This window comes from Saccoglossus kowalevskii, chromosome 17 (genome assembly GCF_978046115.1).
Source record: "Saccoglossus kowalevskii chromosome 17, keSacKowa6.1, whole genome shotgun sequence".
Taxonomy (NCBI): Eukaryota; Metazoa; Hemichordata; class Enteropneusta; family Harrimaniidae; genus Saccoglossus; species Saccoglossus kowalevskii.
The window spans coordinates 16,129,169-16,146,418 of record NC_140657.1 but is presented as its reverse complement, the minus strand read 5'-3'; the positions used below and the strand labels follow the sequence as shown (position 1 = coordinate 16,146,418).

Sequence of the window (17,250 nt, the reverse complement as noted above, 5' to 3'; positions counted from 1 at the left end):
CTCATTGTAACCATGCTGTCACATACAGTACTCACTGTAACCGTGCTGTCACATACAGTACTCTTTGTAACCGTGCTGTCACATACAGTGCTCATTGTAACCATGCTGTCACATACAGTACTCATTGTAACCGTGCTGTCACATACAGTACTCATTGTAACCATGCTGTCACATACAGTACTCATTGTAACCATGCTGTCACATACAGTACTCATTGTAACGGTGCTGTCACATACAGTACTCATTGTAACCATGCTGTCACATGCAGTACTCATTGTAACGGTGCTGTCACACACAGTACTCATTGTAACCATACTGTCACATACAGTACTCATTGTAACCATGCTGTCACATTCAGTGCTCTCACATACAGTGCTCATTGTAACGGTACTGTCACATGCAGTACTCATTGTAACCGTGCTGTCACATACAGTACTCATTGTAACCATGCTGTCACATACAGTACTCATTGTGACCGTGCTGTCACATGTAGTACTCACTGTAACCATGCTGTCACATACAATACTCATTGTAACCATGCTGTCACATACATTACTCATTGTAACCATGCTGTCACATACAGTACTCATTGTAACCATGCTGTCACATACAGTACTCACTGTAACCGTGCTGTCACAAACAGTACTCATTGTAACCGTGCTGTCACATACAGTACTCATTGTAACCATGCTGTCACATACAGTACTCATTGTGACCGTGCTGCCACATACAGTACTCATTGTAACCATGCTGTCACATACAGTACTCATTGTAACGGTACTGTCACATACAATACTCATTGTAACCATGCTGTCACATACAGTACTCATTGTAACCGTGCTGTCCCATACAGTACTCATTGTAACCATGCTGTCACATACAGTACTCATTGTAACCATGCTGTCACATACAGTACTCATTGTAACCATGCTGTCACATACAGTACTCATTGTAACGGTACTGTCACATACAGTACTCATTGTAACCATGCTGTCACATGCAGTACTCATTGTAACCATGCTGTCACATGTAGTACTCACTGTAACCATGCTGTCACATACAATACTCATTGTAACCATGCTGTCACATACATTACTCATTGTAACCATGCTGTCACATACAGTACTCACTGTAACCGTGCTGTCACATACAGTACTCATTGTAACCGTGCTGTCACATACAGTACTCATTGTAACCGTGCTGTCACATACAGTACTCATTGTGACCGTGCTGCCACATACAGTACTCATTGTAACCATGCTGTCACATACAGTACTCATTGTAACGGTACTGTCACATACAATACTCATTGTAACCATGCTGTCACATACAGTACTCATTGTAACCGTGCTGTCCCATACAGTTCTCATTGTAACGGTACTGTCACATACAGTACTCATTGTAACCATGCTGTCACATACAGTACTCATTGTAACCATGCTGTCACATACAGTACTCATTGTAACGGTATTGTCACATACAGTACTCATTGTAACCATGCTGTCACATACAGTACTCATTGTAACCATGCTGTCACATACACTACTCATTGTAACCGTGCTGTCACATACATTACTCATTGTAACCATGCTGTCACATACAGTACTCATTGTAACCATGCTGTCACATATAGTACTCATTGTAACGGTGCTGTCACATACAGTACTCATTGTAACCATGCTGTCACATGCAGTACTCATTGTAACGGTGCTGTCACACACAGTACTCATTGTAACCATACTGTCACATACAGTACTCATTGTAACCATGCTGTCACATTCAGTGCTCTCACATACAGTGCTCATTGTAACGGTACTGTCACATGCAGTACTCATTGTAACCGTGCTGTCACATACAGTACTCATTGTAACCATGCTGTCACATACAGTACTCATTGTGACCGTGCTGTCACATGTAGTACTCACTGTAACCATGCTGTCACATACAATACTCATTGTAACCATGCTGTCACATACATTACTCATTGTAACCATGCTGTCACATACAGTACTCATTGTAACCATGCTGTCACATACAGTACTCACTGTAACCGTGCTGTCACAAACAGTACTCATTGTAACCGTGCTGTCACATACAGTACTCATTGTAACCATGCTGTCACATACAGTACTCATTGTGACCGTGCTGCCACATACAGTACTCATTGTAACCATGCTGTCACATACAGTACTCATTGTAACGGTACTGTCACATACAATACTCATTGTAACCATGCTGTCACATACAGTACTCATTGTAACCGTGCTGTCCCATACAGTACTCATTGTAACCATGCTGTCACATACAGTACTCATTGTAACCATGCTGTCACATACAGTACTCATTGTAACGGTACTGTCACATACAGTACTCATTGTAACCATGCTGTCACATACAGTACTCATTGTAACCATGCTGTCACATGTAGTACTCACTGTAACCATGCTGTCACATACAATACTCATTGTAACCATGCTGTCACATACATTACTCATTGTAACCATGCTGTCACATACAGTACTCACTGTAACCGTGCTGTCACATACAGTACTCATTGTAACCGTGCTGTCACATACAGTACTCATTGTAACCGTGCTGTCACATACAGTACTCATTGTGACCGTGCTGCCACATACAGTACTCATTGTAACCATGCTGTCACATACAGTACTCATTGTAACGGTACTGTCACATACAATACTCATTGTAACCATGCTGTCACATACAGTACTCATTGTAACCGTGCTGTCCCATACAGTTCTCATTGTAACGGTACTGTCACATACAGTACTCATTGTAACCATGCTGTCACATACAGTACTCATTGTAACCATGCTGTCACATACAGTACTCATTGTAACGGTATTGTCACATACAGTACTCATTGTAACCATGCTGTCACATACAGTACTCATTGTAACCATGCTGTCACATACACTACTCATTGTAACCGTGCTGTCACATACATTACTCATTGTAACCGTGCTGTCACATACAGTACTCATTGTAACCATGCTGTCACATACAGTACTCATTGTAACCGTGCTGTCACATACAGTACTCATTGTAACCGTGCTGTCACATACAGTACTCATTGTAACCATGCTGTCACATACAGTACTCATTGTAACGGTACTGTCACATACAGTACTCATTGTAACCATGCTGTCACATACAGTACTCATTGTAACCATGCTGTCACATACACTACTCATTGTAACCGTGCTGTCACATACATTACTCATTGTAACCGTGCTGTCACATACAGTACTCATTGTAACCATGCTGTCACATACAGTACTGATTGTAACCGTGCTGTCACATACAGTACTCATTTAACCGTGCTGTCACATACAGTACTCATTGTAACCATGCTGTCACATACAGTACTCATTGTAACTATGCTGTCACATACATTACTCATTGTAACCATGCTGTCACATACATTACTCATTGTAACCGTGCTGTCACATACAGTACTCATTGTGACCGTGCTGCCACATACAGTACTCATTGTAACCATGCTGTCACATACAGTACTCATTGTAACCATGCTGTCACATACAGTACTCATTGTAACCATGCTGTCACATACAGTACTCATTGTAACGGTGCTGTCACATACAGTACTCATTGTAACCATGCTGTCACATGCAGTACTCATTGTAACGGTGCTGTCACACACAGTACTCATTGTAACCATACTGTCACATACAGTACTCATTGTAACCATGCTGTCACATACAGTACTCATAGTAACCATGCTGTCACATTCAGTGCTCTCACATACAGTGCTCATTGTAACGGTACTGTCACATGCAGTACTCATTGTAACCATGCTGTCACATACAGTGCTCATTGTAACGGTACTGTCACACACACTACTCATTGTAACCATGCTGTCACATACAGTACTCATTGTAACCATGCTGTCACATACAGTACTCATTGTAACCATGCTCTCACATACAGTACTCATTGTAACCGTGCTGTCACATACAGTACTCATTGTAACCATGCTGTCACATACAGTGCTCATTGTTACCATACTGTCACATACAGTACTCATTGTAACCATGCTGGCACATACAGTGCTCATTGTAACCATGCTGTCACATACATTACTCATTGTAACCATGCTGTCACATACATTACTCATTGTAACCATGCTGTCACATACAGTACTCATTGTTACCGTGCTGTCACATACAGTACTCATTGTAACCATACTGTCACATACAGTACTCATTGTGACCGTGCTGCCACATACAGTACTCATTGTAACCGTGCTGTCACATACAGTACTCATTGTAACCATACTGTCACATACAGTACTCATTGTGACCGTGCTGCCACATACAGTACTCATTGTAACCGTGCTGCCACATACAGTACTCATTGTAACCGTGCTGTCACATACATTACTCATTGTAACCGTGCTGTCACATACAGTACTCATTGTAACCATGCTGTCACATACAGTACTCATTGTTACCGTGCTGTCACATACAGTACTCATTGTAACCATACTGTCACATACAGTACTCATTGTGACCGTGCTGTCACATACAGTACTCATTGTAACCATGCTGTCACGTACAGTACTCATTGTAACGGTACTGTCACATACAGTACTCATTGTAACCATACTGTCACATTCAGTACTCATTGTAATAATGCTGCTACTTACAGTACTCATGTTTTCATGGTTTGTGACCATTGTCTGTCATGACAAAAAATTGTTTCCCTCCTAATTTTGACTGTGGCGGTAAAAATAATAGACCCCATGAAGTGGCAACACGTGACTCTGCCATGTTGTCACGTGTTTTGGAGTAAATGGTACAATGAATCTGACTGTATGTAAGACATGATGTTTTGGAACCATTGCATTGAACGTTGCGCCAACTACATTTCAGTCCATGAACCCCTCCCTCCAGTGTGCCCTCTAACATAACTGATTTTGTAGCAATTCTGAGTCGAAATGGAAACCCCAAAAATCATGACGCGTGAGCTTGTTGACGGGAAGGCGGGTCTCATGAAAATAATAAATTATGTGATTATAGGGGACTTGTTGAACAAACAATAATTTTGTGGCCCAATGACGCGCCAATTAGCATAGTTGTGTTACAGCAAATTCGCTTGCGTCCGCGTCATATCGTAGAAGAGGTCACGCTGCCCCCCCCCCGACTTCAAACTTTACACCAACTGTAACGTAGTGAAGGCTTTTTATAATTTTTTAGTATGTGACCCCAATTCTCCAAAGATTCCAACAGTAATGTGATCGTATAAGAAAACCATACCACCATATTCCATACAACCTTTGACCCCAATTTAAAATTGATACTTTTTAATCTAAATCCGAGCTTTGTTTTATTGCGCTCAATTCAGACATCTGTGACGTCACTGTGCACAGCTTGCACGCGCCATTATCCACAGCACATATATTCAATACGGTACGTGAATTATTTGAATAAAATATAGGATATTATTTTCGATTCAGCAGCCGTTTGCATATATCATTTTAACTACCCGTATTTTTTTATGTTCCTTGAATACGTGCACGACAGTTCCCTATTTAAATGAGTACTTGATACTTGATACTATTACATATACATTAGTGTATACTTCAACGAGGGCGTTTTTTAATTTTTAATTTTAATTCATGTACAGTGACAGGTGGGCGTGGTCACATTGTCAGCCAGGGACCAACAATTCCCTTAACAGCTCCATAATGATAGTACGCATGCGCGTTAAGCTGGTAATGTATTACAAGTACATGGGTGTATATCACTTACTTTTGAGGTTGAGCATTCGCGTGCAGAACAGTTTTATTCCATGGTTTAGTCACATGTCCGTATTATTGAATATAGTGATATCATCATCCGTAATCGGTATTACATAACCATGTGTTCTGCCAGGCCCCGTGTCTGCTGTAATGTAAGAAGAGGTTATGCGAGTTCTACATCATAATCATTATTGTTATCGTATTCTCTATAAAGTTATAGCAATGAGAAAATTAAATTAAGAGTATAAAACAATATTAATAATAAAATACATATAACTTGTTTTTTTTGGCATCATTCGTCTTCCTCATAAGTAGCGCCCTCTGTCGACGAAGCGCGTATATGACGCAAAAATAACGCAGATTCCGTTCGTCGTTTAGAATATAGCTAATCTCTTGAAAAACAACAACAAAAACCCAAACAATACAAAACATGTTTCATTGACTGTCGAATACAATCCCACACATATATGTAACCCATTTACGTGACAGATTCGCTTGTAACCATTGTTGCCTACAGAGAGCGCAACTTTTATGAAGATTGATCTATGTTGTCCAGGTCAAACTCTTACAAAAATGCATGGAAACCAAAATCAGATAGTTGCAAGCATTTTAAGAAGTGTCAAATGGGCAGTATTCCTAGATCTACATATCATCGAGTTTATATCAATAAATCTGTACCTGTGTGATTAGTTCTTTGTCGAGTTTGTGTATAATGTTTTACAAAACAACCCTTAAAGTTCACACATCCTGGCACCTCATTGGAGGGGGGGGGGGGTGCTGTCCCATACCCGCAATAATTCATATTATTATTAATATTCCTTAATATTTGTCACGTTAAACTATTTGTACCTTCAGTAAATTAAGTGCGACCTTTTAATGCCATGTAAACCCACATTAAAGGAATTTTCAATGAAAGTCGGATGAAGCGCTTTCTGGTTTTTCGACCCATGACACCGCAAAACTTAAAGCGCAGTAGTCGTCGCGCTGCGCATGTTCGACATTTGTGTTGATAAACATTGATTTACCAACAATCCAATGCGCTCTTCAAATGGAAATCACAAATATGAGGTTTGACCTGGGCGCGACTTGCACTGATTACTGCCAGTGACTCCTTCGATATCTTCTAATCACATGAATATTGCTTAATTAAAGCTTGGAAACGTGTCAATTCGTACACGTTGATCTGCGCAACAGTCAAAGTCGCCATCTTTGTTTATATAAGACACATACATCTCGCACATGCGCAGCGCGACGACTACCGCGCTTTAAGTTGACCATTGTTTTGTATTGTCTTGCCGAGACGCCCTCTCCCGGTAACTTGCAGAGCATAGGGATAGTATCAGCATGGAACTTGTTTCATGGTAGCAGTGTGCCACTGAAGAAGATAATTATTTTCAATTCAACACTACTCGCGATGTGGACTACATACAACTATTGCAACATTTGTATTCCTTTTGTGAATAATTAGATGGCTAAATAAATAATTAAATCAATGTTGCTAACCACGCCCCCTAGCGACGAAATTGTTTACACAACACACTACTTATTTTTTATTTTCGTGCATTTTCACAATAGGCCTCAACTAAAAATTCGGAAATCTTACAACACTACAAATTCTGCCATTGAAAGGTTACATCTAATAGATGAAAATGAACAAATGAAAAATACGTCTTTAAGATATTCCCACAGCGTTAAACCCAATTACTGTGCTTAAATCTGAAATTGGCGCCAAAACGTGAAGGTCCAAAACAGACAATATTCCATCGGACTTTCAAATATCACGCTTCCGGTATTGATGCCCCCCCCCCCGACAAGGAGCGGATAAATAACATGTTGAAAAAAAACATTAAATATCCGGACAACAAAGTGAAAATGCCCACCAAATTGAGGTCACTTTCACGAATTGGGTTGTATTTGAGACAGAAATATTACACACACACGCGCAATACGTGTTGTTTAAGTACAAAAGCGTCATGCTGCGGTAACAATAACCGGTATAATTTTGAATAAATTCAAAATATGTTCGCCACCATGTTGTGTTTTCGATTGAAATGGTTGCTAACCAGGAAAAAAAATTGTGAGATTAAAACAGGAAGCTTGGAACGATTCACAAATCTCATTCTTATTTTGCGTTAATCGCGAACCCACTTGTTGCAGACTATATTATGTCCTAATTGGAGGTAACAAAACACGCGCATTCAGTGGTTTCTGTATCGTATACACGGCACGGTATATACTTCATTCGGTATTGTGACCGTTCAGTATTCCACAATAGCGACAAAACCATACGCGAGCTGTCACTCATAGAGTGCGTCAGCAGTGCACGCATGATCGAGTCAACGGGAAAGCGAGCGAAGAGTTCGTTCGTCGTTTTTATGTCGGTGGCCATATTGGCTACAAAATGCGACCAACGGTGTACTTGCTATGCAGAGTTTTAGTTACCGGAATTTACTTTACGATGGAGGAGACTCCAACAGTTGATTTTTATGTTAAAAACCCCCAGCGACAGAGACCAGTGCGTTCTACCAGATACAAGCAGAAGGGTGAGTAGACAACACTGGCAAGACAATATTTTTCCAACCTTGCGAGAGTAACACATTTTAACCGCGATTTGGTATTTTAACGCAATTTTTTCATTGCGTAAAAATTTGTTAATATGTAATATTGTAATATAAATACTTATTACAAATATTTCGTGATGTTAATGGGACATGATCCGAATCGCCTCCAGCCATCATTTAAATACATTCATTTATCGATTCAACACAGTGGTATTGGCAATCCGATAAACTCCAGTATCCAAAATGTTTGTGTTTCAGTCAAAACTACGTCGGTAGAATAACACCACCACTGCTGCACTAGCTTATTTAAAAAAAACCAAAAAAAAAAACCTGAATGTACTCAAATTCCAGCTGGATTACCAGTTCTTGAACAAACGAGTTATATGTGACCGATGCAAAGGTGAAATATTCCAATGTACCGTTCGCGAGTTTGAACACCCCCCCCCCTCCGCGCGTCTATACTTACAAAGAAAAGTAACACAACAGCCGCCATATTGCTCGCAAAATACGGCTAATAATACTATTTTTGTTATTATTAATAATATTTGTTAAATGCGCAAATTTATGAAGACTGTATATAGTACATGTGTAATTGAAATATTAATAATTATATTACAGAAAGCAATGTCCCATATTGTTGTGTAATCAGTGATCAATTAATGTCATACTTTGGGGGAAATGATATTCGTGTCAACTATGTACACGCCAGGGCAGTTTTAATGAGTCGTTGGGCTGCCGTGGTAGTGAATAAATCACAGACAAAGGGTTCTACTTTATAAGATAAATTAAATTGGTAAAAATGTCACGAGGAGAAAAATTAACCACTGTACTAGGTATTCAAACCGACAAACACACTCACTCGCTCACAATATTTAAAAAAACGAAACAAGATTTTAATAAAAAAAAAAAAGAAAAAAAAAGATAACATTCTTTGAGTGATTTATATATCACATACCTTCCGCTATAACGAAATTAAAGATCAATATCGTGAAAGTTGTCATGATCGGAATATCGTGTGTACGTACGTAGCTTCGTGGAAATATTCGACTCCTAGGCATTACACTCGATAATGAAAATATGAGTTCTATCAATGACTGATCGCAAAACAAAAACAAATGCCCATTTTCGCACAAATCCTCTGTGCCTGCTATTATTCAGGTACAAGTATTTTAAGTAGTTCTACACAAAAGAGGCTGGTTTCGCTGCATGCCCTTGACGTGTACCAATTATTGAGATTGACGAGTGTTTTTAACGAAATGACTGATTCATAGAATTGAGCGCAATTCCGGAAAGAGTTTATTGTTCACGCCCTTGCTGCCAATGCCGATATTGTGCCCGTGTGCGGAGCTTGTAAGGGACTGGCCATTTGAAATCATGTGGCGGCTCAGTGAAAATGAGAATTGCGCTATTTTACGACAGTCTTCGTTCAATTTGTGGCGTTATGTCTGCCTAGCGTAGACTTGTGATTTTTGTAACGCGTGCAATGAAATACATTAGTCTCCCTTGTTCTAAGGATGCAGTATGACAGAGAACATATAATTTTTCAGTATTTCTTATTGCTCATGTATAATGATAGATACACTGTACTATGATTTGATCAGAAACTTAAAGCGGGAGGGTCGTCACCTGCGCACGCGCGGGAATTGAGTCCCAAGCAACGATATCAACACTCATTAAAACGCAAAGGCTCATGGGTAGACGCTTGTTTGTAAACAATGACACGCTATGGCCATTTGACGCGTGCGCAGGTGACGACTCCCTCGCTTTAACGCAAGGTCAATAAAAATGAACCTTATACAAACAACCAAAATGCTCTTTCAGCGAACATTAATTCCAACTCAAAACAAAGTATTTTACAGCATCTATTCGCTGGAATGTTCCAATACGCATGCGCATTGGTTAATCTGGTACGTACAATGACACTGCTGGGCGTGCTGCAAAAAAATTGTCAATAAATCATATTTTAATTCGGTCATCAACATCAGTATCAGTAATATTAAACAAATATATTACAAAATATATTTTCGTCCACCACAGAACTCCAATGTGAAAAAAAACTATTTAGCTAAATGAATATATAATGTATACATAACTATGTAAATTACGTCCATGCACAGCTGCACCATTTTAGAACTGCTGTTCAGAATAATTTCAATTTTTGTTAGTTATTATTGTTACTGTATTTCACATGCGAGTTTCTATGGAAACGGAGTTATGTTCGTAAACACTCACAGTGCGATCAAATCACGTGACAATTCTGAACCACAGCCCAGCGCTGTAGTGACGTCACGGCTACACCAAGACCAGTGAAGTAATGCCAACATTTGCGAACCATGTAAGCAAACTCGTTCCATGTACAGCCTGTCATGGCAGTAGAATACTGCGTCGTTTGAACACGCTGGCGTAGTGCCCGTGCTGATTTCTATGCCGCCATGGAATCTGAAACCACGCGGAAAATGTGTATACTACGACTAGTCCTGTTATAGTATCCACTCAATCATTTTACCCCCGATTGTTGAATGTCGTGTTTCAATTTCAAGAACAGAAATTGCACACACAAAAACGATGAAAACGTGACAGTTATACAATGGTGAACACCTCCCAATGAGAATGTTGCATTTATCTGCCGACAATAAATCACGTGGTTTCAATCTATTTTTCGATGTTAACTATTATATTATTTTTTTCTAATAAACCACAGCTCTATCTAAGTATTCCACAAGAACGAGTCGGTGTGTGCGAAATCGGAGCGAAATCTACAGTCTGTTTGAAGACAGTGAACATTTCCGAGCCTGCGGACAATTTATTTCCAATATTGTGGCGGAAAGGATTCACTCTAAATAAGAGGGAGAACAAAACAAATAAAAGTATGCGTAGATTTCACGTGAATATTACAAAAAATAATGTCACGCGCGCTGAATATGTCTATTTTGTATTGAATAGTTTTTTGTAAGAACATGTTACTGTGCTAATGACATACCTGCTTGCGTGCATATCGTTTTTTTTAAAAAAAACAACATAGAAATACTTTTTGAATTTATAAAAAACAGCTGCCACGCCCATTTGACTAATTTGTATAGAGATTGGTATATTTTATTGTTGTTGAATATTGTTGTGTACGCTCTTCAACAAAGAAGCTGTGTAACACATTTTGTACGTCGTAATTTGTATGAACTTAATACTTCATGATGGCCAACTGACTTAATCGTATGGGTTTGTTACTTCTTAACAAGCTGATCCCATCTTATGAACTTAATACTTCATGGCCAACTGAATTAATCGTATGCATTTAAAACTCCATGGCCAACTGACTTAATTGTATGGATTATTTACTCTATGACCAACTGCTTAATCGTATGGATATTACTCTAGTTACTCCACGATCAACTGACCCAATCGTATGAATTTAACACTCTATAGCTAACTGACTTGATGGTATTGATTAGTTACTCCGGGATCAACATAATTAATCATACGGATTAGTTACTCCACGATCAAATGACTTAATCGTACACATTTGTTAAACCATGGCTACCATGACGTATTGATTTGTTACTCCTCTAGACTTGCATACAGTCTCTTGTTCATGCGTTGGTGTTTTATTTTTTCAATAAATTAAAATATAGGAGTGGATAGATGGCAAAAGCCGGGTTTATTTTGCGGTAACCCGACTTTCGCCATTTATACACTGCCATAATATATTATATTATTTTATAAGAAAAAAAAAACACACCACAAAATAAACAAGAGACTGTATGCTAGTCTATTACTCCATGACGATTGACCTCACCCAACAATCTGAATTAGTTTAATGGGGCGACTGGTATTCACTGACTTGGCAACGTTATGCGTGCGACGACAGAAACGTACCTCATTAGAATATATTCAACAAATATAATACGTGTAAGTCACACTTGTACTTAGCTGGTGTTATTGGAGTATGGAAGAGTCTTTTTATGACAAATCTTTCTATGAATTGTGAAAGGTTGAAATTAACTGTTATTTCCGTGGAGCGTATCACAACGTTGCATATCATTGTGTTTTATATTACATTAAAGCCGGTGGGTCGTCACCTGCGCACGCGCGAGAATTGAGTCCCAAGCGATGATAACGCGCTAAGAACGCAAGGGCTCATGGGTAGACGCTTGTTTGTAAACAATGACACGCTATGGCCGCCTGACGCATGCGTAGGTGACGACTACCCCGCTTTACTCCAGAAACTGTGCGAACTGTGATAACAAATTCTATATTGTCTTTTTTTTTAAATTAAGATTCGAACAACCTAAACAATTGCAATTTTCTTTAAAGCGGGGAGTCGTCGCCTGCGCATGCGGCAGATAACCATAGCGTGACGCTGTTTGCTTGGGCCGTAATTCCCATACGTACACTGCGCAGGTGACGACACCTCCACTTCAAAGTTGCATACCTACATATCGCGATCACCGTGAAGTATGTTCAAATCGGTTTGTTTGTTTGTTTGTTTGGTCTCGAGACCTAAAAGGTTTGACAACTGAAACTCGCATGAACTGAAGGAGGTGTCTAATAACCGAATCAAACACTAGTTTCGTTGTTGTAATCACCCAAGGCCACGGTCCTTTATTTTATGTGAATCGTGGATTTCAGGATGCTGTTAGATAATACAGTTCAGGAACTGTACTGAACCCAAAGCTTGCATGAAGCTGAGAAGTCTGCTACAGTTCATGCAAAAGGGAAGGCAACTTTATACCGCCCGGCTTTTCATGGCATGTCGCATCACACGATACGAGTTGTCTGTGATGCAACGGCCTTTCGCAAAGAAGGCTGAGTCTTGAACCATGTTAATTTCCATCCACATCCGATGCCACGACAGTATAAGCGCGCCCTCTGCAGTTGATAATAGTTTACGGAAATAAATTTGCATATTAAATGATTCAATATTTGTTGGGACAGTGACCATATGGTCCCATAAATTATTAATATTTACAGAAATTAACATAGCTATACATTTAAATATATTTGTGCATAAAAAATACATTGGTAGGACGGAACAGTTAAAGTTCGCAACAATATAAAGAACACATTGTCGTTATGTACAGAAAAAAATCAATTTAATAGTTGATAACAGTCATTTTGTTATGGCTGTCACTGCCGCGCCCATCTCAGGATAGGAGGTTGCTTCGTCGCAATCATGATGCTTTAGTGCGCAAACTGGGAGTTATTGGTTAAGTGGATGTCATGTTATTTTCACTGGTAAATGTGGCATAAATTTGTTTATTTTTACACAAAAGGAACATTACAATTCCGTCATATCCTCGGGGCGTACATCCGGGCATTTTCTACCGCCTGGCAACCCTCGCGGTGAAAAGAAAGGCCCAAAACTCGCAGAAAACGGTACTTTGGGATAACTGTTGAGACTCCTCTGAACAGTGTAACAAGATTAGCCCTACGTGTGTAACATATATAAGTTTGGTTGTTTGGGATTACTTCAAAGTTGAGTTTGTGTTGTTTTTTCGAATTTTCACCGGCTCGACTGGCGTTCCACAGCAGCGCGCACAAAGCCCATAGAAATGCATGTACAGTGGTGCGCGTCGTAGCAACGTGGAACGTCTGTGACGTAGCTCCGCCCCCGAGGATAGATAATTATCTTATTATCATTTTCCGACAACAATTTAACGAATGTGTTTCTCTATCTGCAGTCGAGAAATGGCTTACATCTGACATTGCTCGCAGTCTCTTGTTACTTTGATCACCATTTTTCTGTTTTGTAATATAGCACATCTTGTTCATTTATGCTTTGCTCATGTTTGTCATTGCGACTGCGCTCCGCAGCAACCCAACTACCTGTTGATCTCGACTTGAAACGTTTTAAGTATAGCGCCCCCTGTAGTTAGGATAATAATGAATTGCCGCTCTGAATACCAAGCCGGAGCATGACTGATCGCACAGTTGCATGACGGGGGAATTATCACAATCATGCTGCTTACAGGCGATTCCATTTTATCATGGGTGAAATGGGTCGTGATTAGATTACTGTATCACTACTTTTTGTCATAATGAGGTAATTTATCCACTTTCGTCCTGCTTTCGTCAGACATATAACCTAGCTAGGGAAATGACATGCGTTCAAAACAGCAAATGTCTAAAGTAATGTTATACTGCGTGCCCCCTCTCTTAAATTCAACCCAAACCACCCTTGTCGTCCCAGTATGTTTGCGGAGATCACCGGTTTGCTACGTTTATCGATCAACCGCACCAAAATGTTACACTTATCACGTGATCTGACTTCACACTGTTGACTTTGAAATAATGAACACTGAATTAAGTTACCCGGCGCTCCTATCTACGTCTGCTGGATTCAATGAGGCCTCGTAACATGAGCATTCTAGAACAGGCCTAACCTTTGTATATCCAACATTACCATGTTGATTGTGGAGAGCATCACAATCAACTCACTTATAGGGCTTAAGGACAATTACTGTAACAGCCAGACAACTGACCATAGGGTGTTCCGTTCGATGGACGAATATTATTTCAAGTCTTGTACTTACCAAAGGCTCATTGGACAATGATTTAAGGGACATGAAAATTACAAGAAAGAGGCGCCAGTATTGTCAAATAATGTTATTTTGACAAACTATTACATTTTTGATGTGATTGTTATATGACTACAAATAAATTATGCATTTAACTGAATGACAATAGCTTAATATCGGGTTTAATATACAACATCAGGTGAACATACGTTAGAGCGAGGTATTTATTGTGACACTGTTATTATTCAATGTAATATATAACCCCAGGTGGGCATACGTTAGGGTGAGGTATTTATAGAGGTACTGTTATTATTCATTGTAATATATAACCCCAGGTGGACATACGTTAGGTAGAGGTATTTATAGAGACACTGTTATTGTTCATTGTAATATATAACCCCAGGTGGGCATACGTTAGGTAGAAGTATTTATAGAGACACTGTTATTATTCATTGCAATATATAACACCAGGTGGACATACGTTAGGGTGAGGTATTTATATAGGCACTGTTATTATTCATTGTAATATATAACATCAGATGGGCATACGTTAGGGTGGGGTATTTTTAGAGACACTGTTATTATTCATTGTAATATATAACATCAGATGGGCATACGTTAGAATGGGGTATTTATAGAGGCACTGTTATTATTCATTGTAATATATAACACCAGGTGGACATACGTTAGGGTGAGGTATTTATGGAGACACTGTTATTGTTCATTGTAATATATAACACCGGGTGGGCATAAATTAGGGTGAGGTATTCATAGAGGCACTGTTATTATTCATTGTAATATATAACACCAGGCGGACATAAGTTAGGGTGGGGTATTTATAGGGGCACTGTTATTATTCATTGCAATATATAACACCAGGTGGACATACGTTAGGGTGGGGTATTTATAGAGGCACTGTAATTATTCATTGTAATATATAACATCAGATGGGCATACGTTAGGGTGGGGTATTTTTAGAGACACTGTTATTATTCATTGTAATATATAACACTAGGTGGGCATAAATTAGAGTGAGGTATTTATAGAGGCACTGTTATTATTCATTGTAATATATAATACCAGGTGGACATACGTTAGGGTGGGGTATTTTTAGAGGCACTGGTATTATTCATTGTAATATATAACATCAGATGGGCATACGTTAGGATGGGGTATTTATAGAGGCACTGTTATTATTCATTGTAATATATAACACCAGGTGGACATACGTTAGGGTGAGGTATTTATGGAGGCACTGTTATTATTCATTGTAATATATAACACCGGGTGGACATACGTTAGGGTGGGGTATTTATAGAGGCACTGTTATTATTCATTGTAATATACAACACCAGATGGGCATACGTTAGGGTGGGGGTATTTATAGAGGCACTGTTATTATTCATTGTAATATATAACACCAGGTGGACATACGTTAGGATGGGGTATTTATAGAGGCACTGTTATTATTCATTGTAATATATAACATCAGGTGGACATACGTTAGGGTGGGGTATTTATAGAGGCACTGTTATTATTCATTGTAATATATAACACCAGGTGGGCATAAATTAGGGTGAGGTATTTATAGAGGTGCCGTTATTTATTCACTGTAAAACAACCGTACAGATGTTCAACGCAGACAAGATGTTTCTTAATTTGAATCACGTAACAGACGATTATTAACATGCAAAATAGTTTTAAAATATAGACACTGTGATAGGTCCAGTTCCCTGCTTAGTGTAGTTGAACAGTTGGGAACGCCTGATATCCAGGAATGAACTCTGTCATCCAGTAGGTCTGATTAGCTAAGCGTCTTCGTTGTCATGCAAACAGTGTTCGTACCAGTGAGACTTTATAAATGGCTACATCATTTGACCTTTCGAGGAGACCGGATATATGTTGCCTTATAAACATCAGCCTTCGCTGATCAACTCAGTCATGTACATTTCATTGCAAATTACCTCAATTTTGTTTCGTTAATTGACCTATCATCGTGACGCTGTTCATATTATTCATCCACAGGCCGCTGTTTAGTTCACCACCCAGACTGCGCATAATTTATTATGCAAATTCTTATTTTGTTTCGAATTATGTGCTCCTTGTACATTTCCCCCAAACTCCACGAACAAGACTTGTTATTAAACATGGTCGATCGAGAAGCTTTCTTTATCGATTCTTTCCTTTCATTACTGTAACGTTATATAACGTAAGTTTTAATAACGCGCATGCTCAGAACTTAAACGTGAGCTGATTATATAAAATGTTATCTGTCACATCATCCTAGTCTGCACTTGTGTATAAGACGTATAACCTATCATGGACATTAGCTTAGGGCTCAAGCTGCAATGTCATGTTATGCAGCATCGCTCGTCAGTTGTCGTACGCTGAT

General features: G+C 39.2%; 1 protein-coding gene across 1 annotated transcript in view; it reads left to right on the top strand.

Moving 5' to 3' along the window:
- The window catches only part of LOC146732688 (uncharacterized), a 77,064-nt gene that overhangs the window by 19,852 nt on the left and 39,962 nt on the right, over positions 1-17,250 (top strand). The gene's annotated exons all lie outside the window — the stretch shown is intronic.